This window comes from Eptatretus burgeri, chromosome 10 (genome assembly GCF_056783735.1).
Source record: "Eptatretus burgeri isolate ZD-2024b chromosome 10, Ebu_testis_v1, whole genome shotgun sequence".
NCBI classification, from domain to species: domain Eukaryota; kingdom Metazoa; phylum Chordata; class Myxini; order Myxiniformes; family Myxinidae; genus Eptatretus; species Eptatretus burgeri.
In genome coordinates, this window is record NC_140970.1 from 106,040,640 (window position 1) to 106,066,862 (window position 26,223).

The following is a 26,223-nucleotide window of genomic DNA, read 5'->3' on the forward strand; positions in this document are numbered from 1 at the left end:
TATATATATATATATATATATATATATATATATATATATATATATATATATATATATATATATATATATATATATATATATTGTTGCGGTATTCGCGCCCGCCGGCGTGCTGACGGCCACGTAACTCGAATCGCGGCACGTCGCCCACCGGACGGACAATCCAGTCGTGACCCTCTCGGACTAACGCGGGGAACCAGTCACGGGTGGACCTTTCGGTCTCACCGCGATCGAGCCAATCAGCCGCTGCGTGGGATAGGGTTGCTCGCCAGAATTCGACTACCTAAGTACCCCACGCGGAGGGTAGACCGGGCGATCGCACCTCGCCGCAGGTCGACTTCGGACACGGGCCACTTAAGCGACCCGTTCCGTACTATCAGAATAACCGAGCGGTGTTATCGTCGACCTCGACGGTTCGATTAATTATCGGGCGTATTCAGCCCACTACCAACCCTTTACGTGAAGCAAGATGAGGATTCAATGGGAGAAAAAGACGAAGCGAAGCGGGAGAACAGTTCAATAATAAAGCACATTTATTCGCGACGAACGGAAAGCACACATATTCAATTCCACCAAAAGCACACAGAAAAAACACAATTCCATTTACACAAAAAGCAAATATAAAAGCGAAACCAATGCAGAGCTAATACCGACTACCGAGCACACGGCAACACTTATACAATTCTACTTCACAGACGGCGCCGACAACACATACCCAAAACCAAGGAAAAGAAATACCCTCAAGGATGAGGCGGGCCTGAGGCCGAGACCGGGTCGCGCCTACCCGTCTGGTGATGAGACGCGGAGCGGCGATGGCGCCTCACTCCGCGGGCCTCGCGGAAAGTGTCTGGCAGGGGGTGGGAAAGGGGCCCCCTTGGTCGCACTATCTCAGCGCGGGGGGAAACAGGAGGGGGTTGTTGATGCTCGGGGTATAGAGGATCTTTATTATCCCTGGTGTGCGTCTCCACCTCGGCCAGGTCGCGCTGCCGGCCTTCCTCGGGCGTGCAGCTCCCGGCACCGTCGCGAGCACCCCCTCGTCTGCCTTCGCCGCTGCCGCCTCTCCGCCTCTGGACTCTCCACCCTGGACTCTTCTTTGGGCTCTCCTCGTTCGACTCTCTTCAGCTTCTCCAGCTACTGCAGGCTTCGGGCTCCAGACTTCCACACTGCTCTGACTGACGAACACGGTCCTTTTATCCCCCCATAGCTTCGCCTTTAACCCCCTCCCTTTGACCTTTCACCTCGCTCCCCATTGGCCCGAGAAAAAGTGGGCGTGAAGGCTTTTTGATCCACAAATTTGCATATATCGATCGTTCTGGAGGCGGGGCCAAATCGCCCCTCGCTCACCGATTGGACGGCAAAAAGTGGGCGTGTGTCGTTTTTGATCCGTTTTTGAAGCACAAAATCCGTGATTTTGTACACGCTGTTCGACGCGCGCTCTGCACGAATCCAACACCGGTACCCACAGCGGGGCAAGAACGGTGGCGATGCTACGGTTGCGAGGTGTGACGTGAAGGTCGTGGCGGTTGTGGTGAAGCGGCGTTGTGGTTGGTGGTTGATGTTGTGGTTGTGGTGGTAATCATGGCGGTTGGTCCAAAATAAAGATAGTAAAAGAAAGACGGCTATACTGAAGAGTCGCAGCACGTATAAATGACATGTATTCCCACTAGACAACGGGTTTGGGCCTAACTACACATATACTTGCCGAGATACCTCACCTAAGGGACCTGAATGGTGGTTTGCGAATTTGGTAACCACAACACTACCCCCTCCCCTTTTTACAGACTCGTCCCGAGTCGTCAAATTTTCGTGTGCCATCATGTGTAGTTTTCCCCTAGTACATTTTACCTACGGATCCCTGAGTGCGACATTCATGGTATTCGTGTCCCCAAAATAAATAACCTGAGGGCTGCGTAACTACCTAAACAAACTCACTCACACGGACGACTTAAATAAAATTGCCGGCGCTAGACAGACATGCACCGAGCGCACTCATATTTACAGTACATCTTAACCTTAACTTACAAATTTTACACTAAACCATGGCCCAGGATCATTGAACTCTGCAAAAAGAAAGCAGTTAGCAGGGAGCCAGGCTGCCCGCATGCAGTCTCTGGCTCAAACAATGCAGGTGACAGGGAACGTGGCTGGCTGCTCACACGCAGTCCAAGGCCTTCCCTTTTGAACTGAACGCAGTGAACCACAACGGTGCATGGGCTGCACAAACGCAGTCTCCGTGCCAGCTCAAGTGGCACACGCAATGAGCACAACGAATGAATGCATGGACAGATGGACGCAAAACACGGTGCACGGGCCACCACTGCAGGCCCGTGTTGTAGCTGCCAACAGGGCAGTTCTTGCAGCTTGCAAACTGTTGCTTTCTGATCCTGGCGCACATGGCAATGAACAGGGGGGGGGGGCAAAGCAAAATTGAACGGGGCTGGTGAACATGGGCAGTGGGCATGGCATGGCAAAGGTGAGCAGGCAAACTCAGCCCGCAGAAGAAGGCCGCTGCAGGCAAACACAGCCCGCAGATGAACTGGCCGGCACAGGCCTTGAAGTACAGCAGCTGCAGACGAAGTGGCCGGCACAGGCCTTGAAGCAAAACACGGCCAGCCGATGGCACAGGCCTTGCAGCAAAACAACAGCTGCCGATCAAGTTGGCCGGCCTCCGCCTCGAAGAAAAACACGGCCAGCCGATGAAGTTGGCCAGCCTTGGCCGTTCAGTGGAAGTTGGTGGAGGGAGTGCGGTGGTGCTGGCCACTTGGAAGGCGGGCTCGGACCTACCTACCTGTCTCCCTCCCAACCTATCGCCTTTGCCTGTCACTGTACATACCCACTCCCTTAATTTGTCAAACCCCAATTTAGCCCCAACTTATTTTTTTTTGTTGTTTTTATTTTTACTCCCCCACTATAAATCGTCCCCTAACCCCCTTTATCGTCCTTGTTCGGCTAACCTATCCTGTCACCTAGCCTACTCCCAACCCCTACGTTCCCTTCCCGGAGGGGAATAAGGGAGAGCTAGCGTCCTGTGTCGAGGCCCAACGAAGCCTCAGAATGGCCTCCCCAGAGTTCGGCGATCTAACCCAAAGTGGGTCCAGCGGCCCACAACGAGAGCGAGGGGATGGATGGTGCGGAGGGGTACATCTCCTAATCTACCCTATCCATTTAACAGTTAAACTACCCCGGGGCTTTCAACAAGCGCCTCTCGCTTAAACTATTGGTTCTAACAACCCAGATTCCCGTCGCCTGTGTTGGTGTCCTTACAATTTCGGGCCTCGCCCCCCAATTTTCTCTCCGTGCCCTCACACGGTCTCCTGGCTGGGACACGTGGCTCCCTTTGGCAGGCACGACCCTCTGCCGAATCTCCCGCTATGGCAGCCCCGGGCACTACACTGCCTCCGTGCCTACCAGCTCCCTAACACCGGGAGTGCCCCCCATGGCACCTCCCTGAAACGCACACGTGGCAGGCCGGCCTCCCGGGCCCCTTTCCGAGGGTCACCCGTGCCCACAACACTGCCCACGCGGCTAATGGCGCCCCGGGCCCCCGCACCAAGCAGGCGCACCCGTGCCCACTACTCTATCCCGGCCCCCCATGGGCCCATGGCCTACCGCGGCCGACTAGCCTGGTGCCCGGGGTACCCACTCAGCGATACTCACCTTTCGCAGCCACGCTCCCAAGCCCGTCAACAGGGCTCCTGCACCCCTCCAAATGGGTCTCGAGCCTACATTCCCACCAACAACAAAACGACCTCCATTTTTCAATTTGACTAACCCAGCTAACTCACTCTACACTGACCCCGGGGGTCCCTTGGGCGGGAGTCACTCCCGCCCAAGGGACACACAGGGATATGGAACCCTAACCCAATCACTCATCGCACCATGCAGTCCCCATTCGCTCCACACACACAGACCCGCTGGCCTCACTCACTCAACATGTCTCCACATCATAACTCACCAACAACTCTTCAACACACACACCACTGAACTCTGCCATCCTTCTAACTACATCCCCTAACTAACTCGTGCTCCCACGTCGTCCCTTAAACTACAGCACGTTCCTTTTAACACTACGTAGCTAAACTACGTCCCCACTACACATCCACAAGTCTGTCACGGTCTCCAAATAATCCATTTTATTTCCCAACCTAAATCTGGCTACAATCCCTCTAACTAATCCATTCCAAGGACTCCATGAGGACTTACCCCTGCCCCATGGAGTCGGTCTAACTAAGCTAACCCTTCCCCCTAACTAGTTTCCATCCTGTGCCCAGGGTAAGGGGGTCTTTCACCCCTTGCCCAGGAATCCTGTGCACCCGAAAGTGAGGCTTGCTGTTTTTGTTTTTTTTCTCCATGCGCATCACCAGCGCGGCAACTCAGAGCTCGCGCACTTTGCACCTGCCCGTGACGTCATGCAGCTGCACGTGTTCCTCGTCCCTCCTTGGACGGGACCATCCGGCAGAGATACCCCTCCTGCCGGATTCCAACCACACGTGCAGCCATGACGTCACCGTGCGCAAAAAAAAACACAAGCCCCACGTCTCGAGGGGTTTCCCACGCGAACACATGTGCTTTGCCCGTTGGAGCTTAACACACACGATCGCGTGGAGAACCCGTCCGGTCCAAATCCGTTATCCTGCCTAAACTTTGTCCGTCCGCGGGATCGGCAAATCCACCGCTGGCGTTTCCGGACCGGGACTTCACTCTCGCAAGCGAGCACGTGGTGGTCTCGTGCGTTGCACAGCACGAACCTCGTGCTCACTGCTGGGTGAACCCGGCACGGTCCGCGAAACAACTACAGCCGCGACTCGGCTTTCTCTCCTCTGTCGCCGTCGCCTCCATTCCACACACGCATACCTGCGTGTCACGACGCACACAGTCCACTCCATCACATTCACACGGGGAGACGCGGCTGCGTGCTCCCGCATGCCAACCGACATCTCCCTCACATACCGCTCTCTCACACACACGGTCTCCCTTACATAACCCATACCACTCACACGTGGTGCTCCATTCACTCGTCCCTCACTCACACACGCGGGGGAACTCACCCACGGTGCCTCATCCATACTCCGCGCCTCACTCACACACGCGGGGGCACTCACCCGCGGTGCCTCATCCATACACACGGCGACACTCACACACGCGGTCTCTTCCACACACGGTGCCTCACCCACACACGCGGGGGCACTAACCCGCGGTTCCTCACTCACACTCCGTGCCTCACCCACACACGCGGGGGCACTCACCCGCGGTGCCTCACTCATACAGGCCGTTTCACTCACACCCACGGCCTCTTCCACACACGGTGCCTCACCCACACACGCGGGGGCACTAACCCGCGGTGCCTCACTCACACTCCGTGCCTCACCCACACACGCGAGGGCACTCACCCGCGGTGCCTCACTCATACAGGCCGTTTCACTCACACCCACGGCCTCTTCCACACACGGTGCCTCACCCACACACGCGGGGGCACTAACCCGCGGTGCCTCACTCACACTCCGTGCCTCATCCACACACGGCGTGCTGGGAAGCACGTACTCCGGCACCATCGCCACCACACCACTCACACACGGGGTCGCTTCCACACACGGTTCCGCACTCACACCTTGCACCACACACACAGGGACAACCACACTGGGGATTCGTGTCCCCACAAGGGTCTCCGGGGCCTCTATACCCCCCAAGCTCTCCGTGCACCCGTCCACAGCACTCCTCCTCTCAACCTCGCAAAGCACGACCGAACTCACCTGGTCGTGACTCGCCTCAAGGGGGCATACTCCCTCCCCTTGTTCCTGGAGGAGGCTATCCAGGTGCTCGCACCGGGTCCCTGCACGCTCCGCGAGCTCACCCCCATTATCCTCCACTACCTCCGTGTGTGTGTGCGCGTCACTTACCCCGTCTTCCTCGTGTAGTCTTTTCTCTATTTTTTCTATCTCCCGTGTCTCTCCCAACTCTTCACCCTTTACCTCCCTTGTCTCAACTATTATTTCCTTTGTCACGGCCTTCATGCCCGCCTGCAGGCATCGGCCCATGTTCTGCGTCTCACCCCGGAACTTTTTCATCTCTTCCCTCATTTGCTGTGTATTCGCATCCATCGTCGTTTTCACTTCATTTGTATTTGTATCCATCTTCGTTTTCACTTCATTCATTTGCTGTGTATTCGCATCCATCGTCGTTTTCACTTCATTTGTATTTGTATCCATCTTCGTTTTCACTTCATTCATTTGCTGTGTATTCGCATCCATCGTCGTTTTCACTTCATTCATATTCGCATCCATTTTTTCGATCATTTTCGCATTCATCTTTTCGTTCATTGCCGCCAGCATGGCGCATAGCTGGGCCATGTCGGATGCGCTTGGGTGAGCCGTTTCGGCAAGGGTTGGGGAAGGGTCTTGGTGGAGAGGGGGGGGAGGTGTCATACACCGCGGCCGCTGCCGCTCCTATTTCGGGCTCTGGGTTCAGTTGGGCGAGTCCGTGTTCCTGCACAATCAACATTTCCTGCTCGGGGATTCCATCCTGGACCATGGATTCTACATTACTACACATATACATTTCTAATACCCCCGGCTCCCGCTCGCCTTGAGACGCCATCTTGCTTCTCGTGAAGGGTTAATTTGCTCGCTCGTAATTTGGAGGGAATCGGGGGTCGCTTCTCTCACCCCTGGACCGATTCCCGTGAATTTAGCCGGAGACAGGAGAGCCCGTTTTCCTGTTCTCCGATACCAGTGCCGCGAGGAGGGCGATGAATTTGTATCGCACGACCTGACACCAGTGTTGCGGTACAGGGGTTGGGCTTTTTCTTGAGGCAATGTTTTATTGCCGGATGCCCTTCCTGACGCCAACCCTGGTCGCCTCTTACGACACACAGGGATATGGTACACCTATTCTTACTGGGGCATACACCGGGACCAGTACACTGGTACTCATTTCGCCGACCTCGGAAGGATGACAGGCTGAGTCAACCCCCTGGTGTATTAATTCAGTGGCCCAACGGGGCTTGAACTCAGGACCCTGGGATCCCAAGCCACCACCCTAACCACTAAGCCAACACCAGGCTTAGATATGTGTGTGTGTGTATGTATATATATATATATATATATATATATATATATATATATATATATATATATATATATATATATATATATATATATATATATATATATATATATATATATATATATATATTGCCGAAATACAGGCAAAACGGTACACGATAATGCAAAAATTTTAGGGCCACCTTACCTACCATTTGTTATGATGATATGTTAGGTGGTCATATTTTGGACCATTAGCTGTGTGTTAATCAGCTGTCAGGATTCTAACCTTGCTTGTAACTGTGCATTATTCAAACCTTGCTTTAAAATGTTGCTTTAAATGTTTCAGGCTACCAATGTTCCATGCACCCCACTGTTTTTGGACAGAGCCCAGCTGTTCCTGTTTCTTGGAAACTAAGCCCTTATCACCCTTCCTGTTGCTCTGTGGTGGTGTGCCCTTAGTGCAACCTTGGAGAGAACTGTGGAATTGTTCCTTCAGTGTATGCTGCCCACACATTCCTATTCTCAGTGATCACCAAAGCTTTGCCTTTGTTATCAGCAGGTGCTAGTGAAGGAGTGTAGGAAAGTTATTAGTTTGCAAGGCTTGCATATCTGAGAGTTGTGTAGGTGGCTTGGAAACTGTGGTTGCATATCTGAGAATTGACCGATTCAACTTCCCCTAGGGCCCGAGGGAGGGAAAGAAGCCCACTGCCACATTTATTTCTTTTATTTCTTTGTTTCCTTATCCCTTAGCATACACTTTTAGCCCACACCCAGTTTTTCCTTTACACTTTTAGTCCACACCCAGTTTTGCTTTGTGTGATTATATATGTGATTGTTTTGAAGCATATTCTTAATGTGATTCAGGGGAGCCTGACTGAAGGGTCAACTGAGTCACATTCCGCATGCGTGTGGTCTTCGGAAATAAAACGTGTAATTCGAGGATCCTCATCTGACTCTGTCATCTTACTCGGCCGAGTGGAGAGTCATAACAATTGGCGACGAGGATGGGATTCGACTGATGCTGGCGGTGTGGACGGTGGGACTCCACTTGGTGTACAGCGATCGCAAGGGATCAGCTAAAGGTACGTGGCGATCGCACGTAGGGCACCCAAAATAGGGAGCCCCAGTTAGGCGAGCGCTGTACACTTGGTGGGTTGCGCCTGCCGGACGCAGCTCCAGGATCTGCTCGAATCAAGAACTGTAACGGTAAACACATATGAGGTGATTCGAATGCGGTTTGTCTGAAGAGCACAAAGGGGAAGGGCTGTCAGGCAGTGTTTGTAGAGCCGGTAAGGGTCGAGGATAAAGGTATCCGTGTGAAATAAGGAGGAAACAGGTTGGAATCCTGTACCAAGAGAGGGAAGGTTAGAGGCCTTCATTGGGTTTGAGGCTATTAGGCGGCGGGTCGAAAGGGACCTCAGTCCCGGTGTAAAAGGAGAAACGATTTACAGCTATTAGGCGGTTGATAAGAAAGGGACCTCAGTCCCGGTGTAAAAGGAGAAACGATTTATAGCTATTAGGCGGTTGATAAGATAAGAACAAAAGAATGGGGAATAAATCTTCAAAGAACGAGAAGATACCAAAAGGAACAACATTGAAAGTTATCAGTGACAAATATGGAATCGATAACGTAAAGGGAATACAGGACTGGTGAAGTGGACCGCGGGAAGAAAAGATCCCTTTCCGCTGACTGGATCCTTAGATCCAAAGATATTAAACACAGTGAGTAATGCGCTGATAGAGGGCAAAGCAGGCGGCCCGAAACAAAGTGGACCACACTGGAAAGCATTGGCCGCGTGGCTAATGGAGTCGCAAGTCGAGACAGAGCATAGGCGACTCGGACTAGAAGGGACTGTGAACCAACGAAAAATACAAGACGAGGAACGACAAGGGAGACTAAAACAGGCGCTAGACCAGCTAACGGAAGTTAAGACACAGGGAGAGGACAAACAGAGGGAACTAGACCAAGTGTTAGCGCAGCTGACGGAGGTCAAGATACAGAGTGAGGAGAGACAGGAGAAGTTGAAGCAGGCGTTAGCACAGATAGCAGAAATCAACGACGACGTGAACCGAAAGACGACAACCCGACTTGGGACAACAAAAGGAATTTACCCTGTCTTAGAAGGGGACAGAGTAAAAAGGAGGGACCGACATTCACCAGTTCCCCATGATACAAGCAGCAGGGGGAGATTGGGTTTGAGATCATGGACCCCACAAGACATTAGGGGAGTAAAAGCTAGCATGGAAGAATGTATAAAGAAAAACCCGAGAAGGGCCATTCAGATATTACACGACCAGATAAAAATGCAGGGGGCAACCAGGACAGACATAGGGTTTATCTGCACTGCAGTCTTGCCCAGTGCGGTTTGGAGCCGCGTGCGGCAGCCTGGAGTGTAAAAATGGAAGGAGAAACAGATACCATCTTAAACCGACATTACCCGGACGCAGCCGGCTGGGAAGCACAGGCACTGTACAGAGGAAGAGTACAAACCCTGATGGAAGAACTTGCGGCGGAAATGGCCCCAAGGGTAATGGATTGGCAGGCAATACAGGATGTCACACAGAATCCCAAGGAATCACCTGGGGAGTACAAGGCACGACTGTATGAGCAGATCGAACTGCACTCAGGATTTATTAACATCGCACAGACGCCCCTCCATTTCCTGAACACTATGTTCGTAGATGGACTGTGTGACGAAGTAAGGCGAGAGGTGAAAGCGGACATGCCAGGGTGGAAAACGGCTGACGTAGATGCCGTGTTTGAAAGGGCAAGACAGGCTTGGCAGACTCTGAGAGAAGAGGAACGGAGGGGAAAGAAAGATACCCAAGCTCTAGTTGCAAGAAATCTTGAATTGAAAAGCCGTAAATACGAAGAGAGGGAAAGCAGGCCTCGCTGGGAAAATCCAGATTGGGAACCCCCGGTATGAAGCCGAACGGGACCAGCGGAGGCCTTGGAACCGAGAGAGGGAGCCGCAAAAACAGGGAGAATGCTTTAACTGCGGTCAATCCGGGCACTGGTTTCGGGACTGCCCGGCACCGCCTAAACAACGAGGCTGGGGCTCGCGGCCACCACAACAGCAAGAGAGAGCAACGGGGCCCCTAGAGAGTATGAGAGGAGAAGGGAGACAGCAGGAAGAAACTATTGACATGAGGACACCGTGGTGGCTCCGCAAAGGGAAACGCGGAATGTAAGGGAATTGACCACGACCTTAAACGTAGAGGGAGACAAGTAACATTCCTGGTAGATACAGGCCACCCGGTCAACACTAAAACAAGGAGAGATAAAGAACCTGCCACTCTCAGGTGACTCAGTGAGTGTGGTGGAGGTGTCGGGACGGAGCGAGGATATCCCGATTTCGGACAAATTACGAATTGAAGTAGGCTCCCTGCGGGGAGAACATGCATTTTTGGTAGCCAAACACACCCCGATGAATTTGTTAGGAAGAGATTTGTTGTGCAGAATGGGATGTACCATAACATGCAAGCAAGACGGAGTTTTCATAGATGCTCCGCTGGCATTGCAAGAGGAAGTAATGACCCTCATGATGACCGAACTCGGACCGGTAGTCTATTGGTTGCGGGTTGTGTCACAAGAGGGGAGAGATAAACTGACTAGGGATTGGGAAAGTGCGAAAAGATTGCGGGACGCAGAGGAATGGCTGCGTGGCAACGACATTGAATTGAAAGAAGTGGAACTGCCTTTACACTGTACGGTCTATTATGACGAAACAGGGCAGGATTTTGATTACTCGGACAGAGTACATGAAGAGTACGCTACCACACGCACTTTAATGACAACCACTTTGTGGATCGGAAAAGAGGGAGCGGCAATGGAGGTGGAGCTAACTAACAAGGAACGTGAGCTAATGAAGCACAGAGAAGGACTTACCCCGCACGTCTCAATGGCGGTCGGTAAAGGTCATAGTGCCGAAGAACTGGGAAGAATGTTGACCAGGTTGAGATGTGCCTCGGAACCACCAGGGAGGGATAGTGAAACCCAGAGCACTTTACAGGCCAGTCGACGGGGGGATGGATGGAAGGTATGCTTACCTGATCAGATTTTGTCATGTATGTTAGAAAGGCATGAGATGAACAGCGAAAGGCCACGCCGCCAGACAAACAGGGAAACGAGAACGGAAGAAAAACTACAGGAAGTACCTGTTGAATTATGGACACGACATCCGAATGACGTGGGCAGAGTGCTAGCCGCAACGCCCGTGTCTATCCAGATAAAGGAGGGGGTACCCCTGCCTCGAGTGGCTCAATACCCGTTGCGCAAAGAAGCAATAGAAGGGATCGCTCCGGTGATAGCATCATTACGCGACCAAGGGGTGATAATACCTACTAAGAGCCAATGTAACACACCAATCCTGCCGGTGGAGAAGCCCGGAGGAAACAAATGGAGGTTCGTACAAGATCTACGGGCAGTGAATAAGTGTGTGAAAGCGTCCTTTCCCGTGGTGCCACACCCGGTTACGATACTGTCAGGGGTGCCGTCCACTGCGACGCATTTTTCCGTGGTAGACTTGTGCTCAGCGTTCTTTAGCATACCGCTAGCCAAAGAGTCGCAACACTTGTTTGCCTTCAGCTACGACGGACAACAATACACCTGACTGTACTTCCGCAGGGGTTCTGCGATAGTCCAACGCTCTTCTCGCAGGCTCTGAAGGAGGACCTGGAGGACATAGAGCTCCCGGAAGGATCAGTCATGATACAATATGTGGACGACCTGTTGGTATGCTCGGACAATCAAACGAAATGTGAAACGGACACTGTAGCGTTGTTAACAGCTCTCGCCCGAAAGGGCCACTAAGTCAGCAAAGACAAATTACAGTTTTCGCAGCCAAGGGTGACGTATTTGGGACATATACTGGAACAGGGGCAGAGGAGCCTCGGAGCTGAACGGGTGGAGACAATCCTAGAGCACCCAAAACCCGCTACATTGCGACAATTGCGGCGGTTCCTCGGGATGACGGGGTACTGCCGGCAGTGGATCCCTGATTATGCAGTTAGGGCGCGATCACTGTACGACATGGTAAAGGAGGCAGAGGACATAAGATCTCCTGGACGAATGGTGCGAACAAAGACTTTGAAACATTGAAACAGGCCTTGTCAAAAGCACCAGCATTGGGGCTACCGAACTATGATCTTCCCTTCACTCTATTCGTCCATGAAAGAGGAGGGTTCGCCCAAGCGGTGCTGACGCAAGAACACGGAGGAAAGAATAGGCCGATTGCGTACTACAGTAGTCATTTGGACTCGGTCGCCGCCGCCTATCCTGGGTGCTTACGGGCAGTAGCAGCAACGCAATACGCAGTAACCGCAACAGCGACACTGGTTTTGGGTTCTCCGCTGACCGTGAAGGTACCGCATGATGTGGCGGCGCTGATACGGCAAAATAAGACACAACATATATCAGCGGCACGAGCAGTTCAACATGATTTGGTGCTGTTGCAGGCAACTAATATAACGATCGAAAGATGTTCGCCACTGAACCCAGCCTCCCTAATGCCAACGGGCGATGAGGGAGAGGCACATGTGTGTGAACGAGTGCTGGTGGAAGAGACAAAGGCTAGGCGTGACCTACAGGAAGCCCCGATCGAGAATGCAGAATTGGAACTGTTCGTGGATGGAGCGGCGAGGAAGAACCGGTGGGGAAGAACCATCGCTAGCTTTGCAGTATGCACCGCAAGCGCCACCTTGAGGAAACAATTGTTACCAAAGGGATTTTCAGCCCAACAAGCTGAGCTGGAAGCATTGATATGCGGGTGTGAACTGGGTGCGGGTAAGACATTGAACATATACACAGATTCTAGGTATGCCTGGGGCATCTTACATGACTCTGCTGCCATTTGGGCCTTGCGTGGCTTTAAGACGTCCTCAGGGAAGGTTATCCGACATGGGGACTTGATCAAACGACTGATACGAGCAGCACAAGAGCCGCAACAGATTGCAGTGATTAAATGCAAAGCTCACACAGGAGGGACAGATGAAGTGTCAAAAGGCAATGAAAGAGCAGATTTAGCGGCAAAAGCAGTGCTCGATGAGGAGGAGGCGAACCCACAACCAACGACCGAACTTTACGTGGAGCAAATGGTAGACGGTCCACAAACGCAAGAACAGCTGAAGGACCTGCAGGTCTCCGCAACTATGGAAGAACAGGAATCATGGAGGGTGAAGGAGGGTGCAAAGCAAAACATACATGGAGTATGGGTGGATGAGCGAAATAGACCATTTGTACCCCGGATATTGCTACCATGGCTCGCCCTCACTGCACATGCGCAGGGCCATATGGGAATAAAAGGGGTGGCGGAAATTATTCGTCAAACCTGGAATGCCCCAGGTGTAACAACAGCAGCAACAGAGGTGGTTAGCAATTGTGCGACCTGTGGTAGACATAACAGGAAGTATGCCGCCAAGAAACGGGGAGCACACCCACCCCATCACGGACCGTTTCAACACCTTCAGATGGATTTTATAAAAATGCCGGCATACAAACATCACCAATATGTGCTGGTAATTGTGGATATGTTTTCTAAGTGGGTAGAGGCCTTTGCCACGACCAATCAGGAAGCTGATACAGTGGCCAAACTACTTTTACAGGAAGTAATTCCGCGATTTGGGATTCCAACACGACTATCCTCGGACCAAGGAGGGTCTTTACGGCAAAAGTAATGGAAAAAGTAGCCGAAGGCTTGGGTATCAACCAGAAACTGCATTGTCCGTACTCACCCCCAGTCAGCAGGGGCAGTAGAAAGAGAGAACCAAACCCTAAAGCAGACGCTTTCAAACTCTGCGAGGACCAGTCAATGCCCTGGCCAGACGTGCTGCCGATAGCACTCATGAAAATGCGGGCAACAACATAATGCTGCCAAGGGGGCTCTCGCCCCACGAAATAATAACAGGACGTCCCATACAGTTACCGGGTCTCGGCTCCGCCAGATATGGGAGATTGGGATTTGGCATGTATGACTGACGGAATGATGAACTATTGCAGAACACTCACTGCTACCATTAGGGCTTTTCACTCACAGGTACAAGAAGCATTGCCGATACCTGCTGGAGACCCGTTACATGATTTCCAACCTGCTGAACGAGTTTGGGTGAAAGAGTTCCTGCGGAAGGACGCCCTACAACCCAAGTGGACCGGGCCCTACACTGTACTTTTGACCACGCTCTCGGCCGTCAAAGTGAGGGGTAAGAGTGCATGGATACACCACTCACACTGTAAACGAGCACCCAAGGAAGCCGCTGAAACTAGGGAACCGGAGGAGGTAACCCCAGCAGAGGTTCCGGCTGTGTCCGATTCAGTCTTTTACCGGGATAGTGAAGACGACGACGAGGGGGAAGACGTGATAACTCTACAGAGACCCCCTCCACCGCCACCAAACCAAGACGGGGCCGCCCAGCAGGACAGGGAGAGATAGTACAGGGAGACCCACTGCAAGCAGAGCCAGGTGCCCCGCCGGACCCGGGACCTGAAAACGTAGACAACAGGGACCCTGAAAGACCAGCGCTAGAACCAAACGCCCCGCCAGACGTGGAGCCGGAACCTGGACCAGGCACCCTGCCAAACGCGGGAACAGGCAGGTTTAAGCGACAACCACATTGTAATACAGGAAACAGCGACAGGAACTTTGACGACACAACATGCAACTCCTGGTGCTAGTGCTACTCCTGTGCGAAGGCGGCCTGTCACTAGGCAGCAAACCGACAGTCTTAGACCCCGAGAACCATACACGCCTCCTACACCTCAACCGCGAAAGGGGAAACGAGAGTGAATTAGCAACTTCTTTACAGCGTAGCAGGAGAGGGGTACCAAGAGAGGTGACAGCAAGCAAATATGCAAATTTTGGGACAACCCATAACAAGGAGTTAGACACAGTAAGAGTCTTTTCAGTTAACCGCACCCAACCTTTTTCGTCAATGATTCCGAACATTAAGGACATAAAGGTACCACTGCTCCGACCTCAACAACTCATAGAAATACCCTGCATCCTAGCAGATGGGTCCAGTGACCTGGTAGACCGACACAAGGGCCTTGCAGCCATCCTATGGTACCATTTACTAGCAGGCCAGGATCATACAGTGGCGAGACAAGTAAAGAAGGGGTCCTCCACCAGATATGGATATGAATGGGGCCAGCACGCGAGTCTGATAACTAGAATTCCACAAGTACCAGACGACACCCATTTGGCATACTATTGCCCGCTGTTCTATGGAGCAACCACACAGCACGGAGTAGTTGGATACACTTCACTGTACAAAGAAAGGAGTCACCAACAAGGCCCCCGAATACCTTTTGTAGCCCTAACCACAGAGATAGCAAACATTGAGAACCGGAGTGAGTGCTGGGTGTGCCTTAAACCACCATCTGGCCTCGTGACCGGACTTCCTCTTTCCGTACTACCATTAACCATCTTCAATCATGTAACCGGACCAGTAGAAGGGCCTCGAAGTTGAGACCTCAGCCCGTGATTATACACAACGGGTCTATGCAGAGAAGAATCCGAGTGCTAATGTAATGGTGGTACCATCTCCCTATGGGTAGAAAACACCAGGGGAGCAGTCTGTTTTACAGGACAGGGAGCAAACAGAATGGGAAAGTCAGAATGTGAGATTCAACTTCCCTCCCGAAATCAACTGACCAGGAAGTCATCGCTGTTAACCCGGACACCCAGGTAGAGGAGCAAGTAACATTCACAATAAAAGCAGCCTTACGCCATGACAACGGGATGATCCCGCCAAAAGGCATTCACTTGGTTTTGCGGGGACAAGGCTTACCCCTACCTACCAAAAGGGTGGGAAGGGAGTTGTTATTTAGCTTCAGTAGTTCCGGATAGCAGAATTAAGACCACTTTTTACCCTACCCCTGCACCACCACGGCATCGACGCAGCGCATCAGAGACAGGGGATCCAGAGGGATGGGCCGGTGTATCAGAGCGCTTAGGGGTGATCAAAGGCACCTGGTGGGAGAAGGCTCTTGGCTTTTTCATGCCACATGCCGGTACTACTATTAATAGCATTAGGTTAGATGAGCTTTCACAAGTTTTGGAATATTTAGGTAATGTAACCATGGCTTACTATACAGAATTAACAGAAATGTTGGTATCAATGCGCACTATGGTAATGCAGAACAGAGTAGCTTTAGACATGCTTCTAGCAGAGCAAGGAGGGGTATGCGGGATGATTGAAGGAGAATGTTGCGCCTGGATTCCGGACCCGAAGGACATAACTAATCGTGCGGTGGCCCGAATTAAAAAGGTGGTGGAAGTTCTCACAAGCAATCGAGTGGAACGTGAGGAAGGTTATGCATGGTGGAAGTCGATCTTCCAGGGCTGGGGAGGTTGGTTGTTGCGACTAATAGGGTCAGTACTTTTAATCATTGTGGTGGTAATTGTTGGGGTGTTTCTAATCAAACTTCTCATTACCATTTGTTTGAAGAAGTGCTGCGCAGCGTCACCCCTCACCCAGGCCATTATAATAATTAACAGTGAACTCTCTGTTGAGGACGACTTGGCCAGTAATGGGGAGGGGGACGACCAGGGCCTTCAGGGGGACATCATACACGTGGACCTAGGCCAAGGTTTACAACCATTCCTCCTTGTTGAAGCAGATAACTAACCCAGGAGAGAGTGCGTGTTGTTTTACCTTCCAGTGCAAGATGTGACTCCTGCGCTGGACGAGCTTACACCCGTGCCTTGAGTACTGCTTTTGCTACTTGCTTATGTATAATTGTTTAAACAATAGTATTACCATTGCTGCTAACATAGAACAGTATTACATGTTAATATGGTGTGGACTTAGCATTGAATTCATACACTGCAGCTTAAACGGGAGGCATGTGGCAGTGGGTAGGACAAAAGGGGGAAGACAATGGTAACAGAAGCTAACCTGAACCACCGGCAGTTGGGGACTTCTCATTTGGAGAATGTTGATGGCTATCCACGGCATTCGTAAATCCCGTTTGGCAGGCGCGGGGCCTAGGGTAGCTGCTACAGGAACCAAATAGGGGTCCACTCGGTCGGTGAGTCTCAGGTGTGGCTGGGAATGGTCAAAATATGACCAAGGAGGGAAACTGTTATGATGATATGTTAGGTGGTCATATTTTGGACCATTAGCTGTGTGTTAATCAGCTGTCAGGATTCTAACCTTGCTTGTAACTGTGCATTATTCAAACCTTGCTTTAAAATGTTGCTTTAAATGTTTCAGGCTACCAATGTTCCATGCACCCCACTGTTTTTGGACAGAGCCCAGCTGTTCCTGTTTCTTGAAACTAAGCCCTTATCACCCTTCCTGTTGCTCTGTGGTGGTGTGCCCTTAGTGCAACCTTGGAGAGAACTGTGGAATTGTTCCTTCAGTGTATGCTGCCCACACATTCCTATTCTCAGTGATCACCAAAGCTTTGCCTTGTTATCAGCAGGTGCTAGTGAAGGAGTGTAGGAAAGTTATTAGTTTGCAAGGCTTGCATATCTGAGAGTTGTGTAGGTGGCTTGGAAACTGTGGTTGCATATCTGAGAATTGACCGATTCAACTTCCCCTAGGGCCCGAGGGAGGGGGGAAAGAAGCCCACTGCCACATTTATTTCTTTTATTTCTTTGTTTCCTTATCCCTTAGCATACACTTTTAGCCCACACCCAGTTTTTCCTTTACACTTTTAGTCCACACCCAGTTTTGCTTTGTGTGATTATATATGTGATTGTTTTGAAGCATATTCTTAATGTGATTCAGGGGAGCCTGACTGAAGGGTCACTGAGTCACATTCCGCATGCGTGTGGTCTTCGGAAATAAAACGTGTAATTCGAGGATCCTCATCTGACTCTGTCATCTTACTCGGCCGAGTGGAGAGTCATAACACCATTCTCCTGCGGTGTGCAGTATCAAGTTTCGTTCAAATCGGGCAACGAAAAAATTATTAAAAAATCAATTCCCGATTCAGTCAAGTACTCTTCGGGAGAGTTTGGTCAATGCAAACAACCTCAGTGGTATAGTTTGCTGGAGCTATCTTTTTTTTTCTGAAATGATTGTTTTAATCAACTGCTGTCACAACGGGATCCCAATGGGTTCATGGGTCGTCTATCTATAAAAGTGGTGTATCAAATATTTATCCAAATTGCCAATTTTCATTCATACACTCCCTTGGAGTTCCCTTTGTATGCATGCAAAGTTTTAGGCCGCTCGGGTTCATGCTTTTGGAGTTCTGGAGGACACACACACACACACACACACACACACACACACACACACACACACACACACACACACACACACACACACACACACACACACACACACTTTTATTATTATAGAAAACCAAAGGTACCCAGCGTTTCCCGGCTCTGCCAATTCGCTCCTCCCACCCCTTTTCCTGTTTACTCCCACACCCTGCCTCCTCCCTACAGACTCTCACCCTTTCTGCTCTCTCCTTCCACCTCCCTCCAGACTCCCACACCACCCTTTCCCTTTCCTCCTCCCACAAAATCATTTTTGCAGTGTTTATATTTTTGAGAATTTAGCTAAGGTGGTAATTTTTTTTCCCTGCAAACTCGTCTTTCACCCTGGAGAATAATGCTGTTAAATGAGAAGTAAAATTACCTTTAAATCAATGTATAGGTTGTGTTTGTACTATTTTTGGTTTTAAAGAATTAGTAATTGGCGCATTTGAGAGGTTACGTGACTTCTTTGCTGAAATTCCCAATCATAACGTCTTCATTAAGAGTTATTTTTCACATCTGATACCATATTTGTGTCGATGACAATGAAGAAAGTGTTTTAGCCACGTTTAGGAAAAAAATAAATCATTCAAATAAAACCCGCTTTCGATTCCGACCAACCTCTAACTTACCTCGTTGCCTCCAACTTGCCACATGTCGTGTCAAAATCTGCCCCGGAGGGATGAAACCTCGTGGCCTGAAACTTTGCATGCATACTAAGGCAACTCCAAGGAAGTACATGAATGAAAATGCGGTGTTTGGGAAAATTTATACTCCCTTTTTGAAAATAATTAACAGCCTAATTTAATTATGCTTTATCAAGGCATCATCCTTGGTCACCTCATTGTCCCTTGCCGGGGTTTTAATTTGCTACTATTTCTTTGGTCTGTTCAACAATGCCTTGACTTGGAACAGCAGCAGTTCCGACTGCTAAAAAAAAATTTTCATTTGTCCAACTCGGACATTGGCCGTCTCGGGACGTGTCCAGGATGTGGCCGTCTTGGGACGTGTCCGGGAGGTGGCCGTCTTGGGGCATGTCCAGGAGGTGGCCGTCTCGGGATGTGTCCGCGAGGTGGCCGTCTCTGGACCTGTCTGGAAGGTGTTTGTCTCCAGACCTGTCTGGGCAGTGTTTGTCATCTGTCTGGTAGAAAAAATACTTCAGACATGATTTTGTTTCCATCTTTACTGTTATTCTATGCAGAATCATTCTGATGAGACAGTATGAATCATAATTAATGCTCCACCACACGTCTGCCTTCCCCTCACCTCACCTCACACTCACCCCCTCCAAAACCCCTCCCCACTTCCCCCCAACCCTCCCCCTGCTCCATCCCCATAAAACTCTCTGGACGTTTATAAGCGTTACAGATGAAATGTGATAAGCTCTAGAATCACTTAACCTGAACCGAATTTCAAAATTTAAACTGTGAATTGACCTTAGCTGTTGTTACGACTGCTAAAAAAACAATAAAGGATTTGTTTGTCCAATTCATACGGTGTTTGGTACTCCAAACGTCTCCGGTCATCTCCGGATAGTGTTTGGTATGACCCAGCCGACCCAGCCAGCTGTTCCTTATCAACTGCTTCATTTGAGTGCTTGTTTGAGTGCTTAATAGTGGTTGCTGGAATTGATTCCAAAGTACTCAGTTCCAACAATGGAATCAAAAGGAATCGAGTGATGAACGGCAATCGATGTCGATTCTGAGTAATTCCTACTTCAGAGAAAGAAGCATTTTTTTCAGCGAAATTCTCAGCTTATCTGTAATTGGAATTCCAGATAAGGTATTGTCATTGTGCACCATTCGTCCATCCGTCTCCAATTTTGACTTCTCTGGCCAAACCGCTGGGTCGATCCGGCTCAAATCTGGCAGCAACGTTTCCCTCCTGACTGATAATGGAGACTGCAAAGCTTGTTCCGGTCACGTGACTTACAGTTGGTCAAAATGGTGGACCTCGTAAATTCCGTAAATAATCTTCTTCTCCAGACCCACCATTCAGAATGCTACCAAATTTGGGTTTCAACATTCGGCCACGGTATGGATGTTGTATTGCGGAGGTCATGCTGAGCACGTCACGGAAAGTGTGCCAAAATGGCGGATGTAATAAATTATTGAGAAAATATGTAAATTCCTTTAAAAATATTCTTCTCCAGACCCACCAGTAAAAATGCCTCCAAATTTTGTTAACAACATTAGGCCAGGGCCCAAATAAGCTTCAGGTCCAGCGGTCCTATTTTTTTCATCCTTGTTGGGCATGTTCCAGTTATACATGGCCTGTTAATGTATTAATTGAAAAGTAACATGCCCCTGGGGCATCCCGTTTGCAATATAGCAGCAAAAGCAAATCACTTGCTCACTAAACACGCCCCAAGGGTGTGTTCCGTTTAAATGAATAGGAAGGCAGTTATAGTTGGCCGGTAAAGCATGCTGATTGCTTTGCTGATGGATGGGTAGGCAATAGATCAACTGATAAAGTTTTGACAACATATTGTTGCGGATTCGCGCCCGTCGGCGTGCGAACGGCCACGTAACTCGAATCTCGGCACGTCGCCCACCGGACGGACAATCCCGTCGTGACCCTCTCGGACTAACGGCGGGAACTAGTCACGGGTGGGCCTTTCGGCCTCACCACGATCGTGCCAGTCGGCCCCCCGCGTGGGATAGGGTTGCTCGCCAAATTCGACCTACCTAAGTACCCACACGGAGGGTAGACCGGGCGATCGCACCTCGCCGCAGGTCGACTTCGGACACGGGCCACTTTAAGCGACCCGTTCCGTACTATCGGGATAACCGAGCGGTGTTATCGTCAACCTGGATGGTTCGATTAATTATCGGGCATTTTAGCCCACGACCAACCCTTTACGTGAAGTAAGATGGAGATTCAATTAGAGAAAAGACGAAGCGAAACGGGAGAAACAGTTCAACATAGAGCACATTTATTTCGCGTTGGCACACGGATAGCACACATATACAATTATACACCAAAAGCAAATGTAAAAGAAGAAGAAACACACAATAATGCACAAAAAGCAAATGTAAAAGCAAAACACAATGCAGTTCTACCACCGACTACCGAGCACATGGCAACACTTATACAGTTTTACTTCACAGACGGCGCCGACAACACATATACTCAAAGCAAAAGAAAAAGGGACCACCCTCCACGATGAGGGGGGCAGACGGGCCTGGGGCCGAGACCGCGTCGAGCCTACCCGTCTGGCGATGAGCCGCAAAATGGCGGTGGCGCCCCGACTCTGCGTGCCTCGCTGGGACTGCCTGGTATGGGGTGGGAACGGGGCCCCCTTCTCACACTATCTCAGCGCGGGGGGAAACAGGAGGGGGTTGTTGATGCTCGGGGGGATGAGGATATCTCGCTGGTTCGGGTCCCGCAACGAGCGTCTCCACCGCGACCTCGGTCGCGTTATCGGCCTCCCCTCTCCGCAGCTCCCCGACTCTGACACGAGCGCCCCCTCGACTGCCTTCGCCGCCGCCACCTCTCCAACTCTCCCACTCTCCACAGCTCCGTCCAACTGCTTTCTCCGACTCTTCTCTTGACTGGCTCTTCCCAACTCAACTCAACTGCGAGCGAACGCGGCCCTTTATAGCCCCCGGGGCCTCGCTCCTTCCCCTTCGACCCTTTACCTCTGGCTGGCTCCCCATTGGACAGAGGAAAAGTGGGCGTGAATGCTTTTTGATCCATGAATCTGCATATAGCGATATTACTCCGACGCACCTGGAGGCGGGGCCAAATCGCCCCATGCTCGCTGATAAGACGGAACAGAAGTGGGCGTGAGTCGTTTTTGATCCGATTTCTTCGGAAAGGCTGGTGTTTCTGCACCCGCTGCTCGGTGCGTGCCCTGCACGAGTCCAGTATCGGTGCCCACAAGCGGCGCGGGAATGGCGGTGATGCGATGGTTGCGAGAGCGAGATGTGACGGCAAGGGTCGTGGCTGTTGGCGTTGTTGTTGTCGTGAAGCGGCGTTGCGGCTGGTGGTTGTTGTGTGATGGCTGTTGAGACGTGGTTGGTGGTGGTAGTAATGGTAGTAATGGTGGCTGGTCCAAAATAAAGATAGTAAAAGAAAAACGGCTATCTAGAGGGGTCGCAGCCCGAATGAATGACATTTATTCCCTCTAAACAACGGGTTTGAGCCTAACTACACATATACTTACAGAGATATCTCACCTAAGGGACCTGAATGGTGGTTTGCGAATTTCGTCAACCACAACAATATTATTCAAAAGGTGCAGAAGTGCCGTTTGGAACTATTTTGGGAAGGTTAAAGGAGAGTCTGAAAGTTTCATGCTCACTTTGTTCAATAGACCTTGCCTATCACTGTAATACGTCCAATATGCTGAAACATTTGGAAACCAAACACCAGAGAGAGTACCTGTCAGTGACGATTGAGAATTCAGATTCAAAGAAACCAAAGTCTGCAACAGCAACAAGTTCGCTTTCACAGTCGAGGATTGAAAGCATTTTCATGCAGCCTTCCCTTCCCCTCCCCTCACCATGCCTTGTCCTCCTCACACTGCCTTCCCTTCCCCTCCCCTCACCATGCCTTGTCCTCCTCACACTGCCTTCCCTTCCCCTCCCCTCACCATGCCTTGCCCTCCTCACACTGCCTTCCCTTCCCTCCCCTCACCATGCCTTGCCCTCCTCACGCCACCTTCCCTTCCCCTCCCCTCACCATGCCTTGCCTCCTCACACCGCCTTCCCTTCCCCTCCCCTCAGCATGCCTTGCCCTCCTCACACCGCCTTCCCTTCCCTCACCCCTCCTGGCTACACCACTCCTCACACTCCCCATCCCTCCTCAATCTCCACTCTATCCTCATTCTCCCGTCTCTCTCCCCCCATATGTGCATATCTCTGTGTGTATTTCTTTGGTGTAACCAATAATGAAATCAGTGTTTGACCCTTGTTTTGCTTTGTATTTGCCTGTTATAACAGTAGAAACAAGTGTGTGTGTGTGTGTGTGTGTGTGTGTGTGTGTGTGTGTGTGTGTGTGTGTGTGTGTGTGTGTGTGTGTGTGTGTGTGTGTGTGTGTGTGTGTGTGTGTGTGTGTGTGTGTGTGTGTGTGTGTTTACACTCGATTCCAAAGCACATGGAACATTGAACTGAGTGCAGAATTCACTCACAGGATGTACAAATTATTTTACCATTTTTAATTATCTTGCCTCATTAGTGAGGAATGTGGAAAATAGTTCTATGATAACTTGGTGAACTTTGACCATTCTGATCATTCCTTTGATTCCCAGTGATATAGTTCCTACGAGGAACGATCTGTGGCACAGCACCAGCAGAGGGCCCTACATCATTGACTTTCCCATTCTCCATTTCTCTGCTCGTCCAACACGCATGGTGAAAATTTGAAATGACTCACCACTGGATTTCCTTCATTCCACTCAACCTTTGTGTCAGTATTCAATTATAATTGTCTGAAAGTTTTAACCCTGATGTCTTCAAAACGAATTCAGATGTGGAAAAAAAGATAGAAGGTTTAAGAAGTTTCTTTGGAATTATATATATATATATATATGTATACATATATACATACATATTGTACATGCATTAAAAAAAAAGTTCAGGCTTGATGTGATGGTGATTGAAAACGACATGCACAAAACGGTGTCCTGTAACAGCACCAATGGTTAAAGGTGAAGTCAAAACGAGGAAGAAAATGAACAGATCCTCTTTATCTCTTTGCTGATGACTCCACCCTCTGCCGTACCATCGGTCATCCCTCAGACCGGCAAGCGGCAGCTTCTTCGCTCACTGTAGATCTGGGTAAAATCACAAACTGGTCCAACACGTGGAACATGTCTTTCAATCCTGACAAATCTCACACTCTCAATATGTCTCTTCGAAAGGAGAGTTTAGAACCCCCCCCCCCACACCCCCATCTACTTTATCAAAAATCCTCTGGAAGAAGTCTTTTCATTCAAGCTTCTGGGTCTCACTATCTGCAATGATCTTTCCTGGGAAAGCTACATTCCCAACCTCGCCTCCAAAGCCAGTCACCAACTGAGCATCCTCCATTGTGCAAAGTCCTTCCTCAGCCCATCTGAGCTCCTGACCACGTACAAAACTTTTGTTCACAGCCTGATGGAGTGCTGCTCCACTCACTGGGCTGGTGCTCCTACATCTCACCTTTCTCAGCTTCACGCTGTGGAAACCTGGAAACCAAGGCATTTCGGATAACCGGTATCTCCTGCGATGCGGCTGAGTCTTTGAGTCTCACTCTCTCACTCTCTCACTCTCTTTGTTCTGTTTTCTACTGTCTCCTCTCTCCGGTCTTGCCCCCCCCCCTGCTCTGTCTGTGATATGTCCCCACCACATTTCCGCAGGGCGCTCAAGGTCCACCAACAGCCCCCTTCTGGTAAAACTACCAAATCACGAATCACTGCTCACCTTCACTCTTTTATTCCTCTTTTTTCCTGCCTTTGGAATAAACTCCGACACTCTTCAATCCCATTCTTCCCTCCAGGCATTCAAAACAGCAGTTCACCATCACCTCTTATCATCCCCCATCCAAATCCTCGATCTTTTCTACCCCTGTTAATCCATCCCAAGCCCACCTCCTTCAAATTCCCTGCTTTCCTTCCTGAAAGTCCAGGTAATGTCCATCTTGTATATCCCATGTTTCCTGCCCCATCCCTCTCCCTTCCACAGATCTCCTAATGTCTCTGTTCCCCACTATTTTGTCCTTCCCTCTCCTACCCCACTTGTCTCATGCCCCTCTTGCTGTGTGTGCATTGTGTGTTAGCTCTCATACGAGCCTCAGTGTGTAGAAAAAAAAAAAAAAGATGTTATGTGAGCATCCGCATCTGACCCGTGATTGTTTCTTCCCCCCATGAACCCAACCTAATCAAACCTAGAATTTGCAGCTTAGTGCTTGTTTGCTCTCCTTTTTCCCCTGTTCATTCATTTATTTTCTCGTTTTGTCTATACGTTACCTTTTTACCATCTCTCAACTTGTTCCTCAATCTTTTACAAAAAGCAATGAGGAGCATTGAAAAATTCTTGTGAATGGCACTGGCCACACTGCCCCAGCAATATATTGGAGCTGGTTCTTGGCCAGGACCTCACGATGCCTCCTATGATGTGAATAATGGCTTCAACAATGCCTTCTGGGTGAAGCACCACTTTAACAACTGGTGGGGCACTCGGTGGAGCGTTCACCTCTTCCACATAATGCCTGATCCACGAGAACATATCGGGCCCAACACATTTTTGAAATATCATGCTACATATCGTTTTTGGACCAATCTCTCAATGGTGAAGAATCACTTTGAAAATTAAATAATTCTCGTATCCACATTCGGATCTTCACCAAAATAAATCCATCCTTGTCACACACCCAACCTATCCACTAAGTTTTATCTGAATCCGTCCACAACTTTTTGACATATCCTGCTATATATTTGTTTCGCCATATCTCTCAATGGTGAAGAATCACTTTTAAAAATATCAGATTTGGGATCTTCACCAAAATTGAATCAATTGTCACACTCCCAACATGTCCACCAAGTTTTATCCGAATCCGTCCACAACTTTTTCAGATATCTTGTACACAGACAAACAAGAAGATAACGTCGTGCAGAGCACGATACTTGTAAAATCCATAAAACAAATTTGACCTCAAAAATAATTGGTGGTTGAATTCAATGACCAAATATGGAAATCCTCTTCAAATTCCAAGTGAATCGGATGAAAATTGAAGATTTTAGAAATTCGTCCGATGTTGACCTTTTGGCCGATGTGGACCTCAACATAATTGGTAGTTGAATTCAGTGACCTCAAGTATATATCCTCTTCAAATTTCAAGTCAATCGAATGAAAATTGAGGATTTTAGAAATCTCACCCACCTAAGTTGTTGAGCTACGGCCTATGTTGACTTTTGACCTCAAAAACAATATAGTTCAGCGGCTAAGGCAGGATTTTCACCACAATCGTTCAGTTTCGCAGAAAGC

General features: G+C 49.9%; 1 long non-coding RNA gene across 1 annotated transcript in view; it reads left to right on the forward strand.

Moving 5' to 3' along the window:
* Nucleotides 1–23,739, forward strand: part of LOC147019374 (uncharacterized) — a 106,679-nt gene extending 82,940 nt beyond the window's left edge. Inside the window, exon 4 of the long non-coding RNA XR_015062834.1 lies at nucleotides 23,508–23,739. This is a non-coding gene — a long non-coding RNA (uncharacterized LOC147019374). The remainder of the gene's footprint in view (nucleotides 1–23,507) is intronic.
* Nucleotides 23,740–26,223: the final 2,484 nt, after the last annotated feature.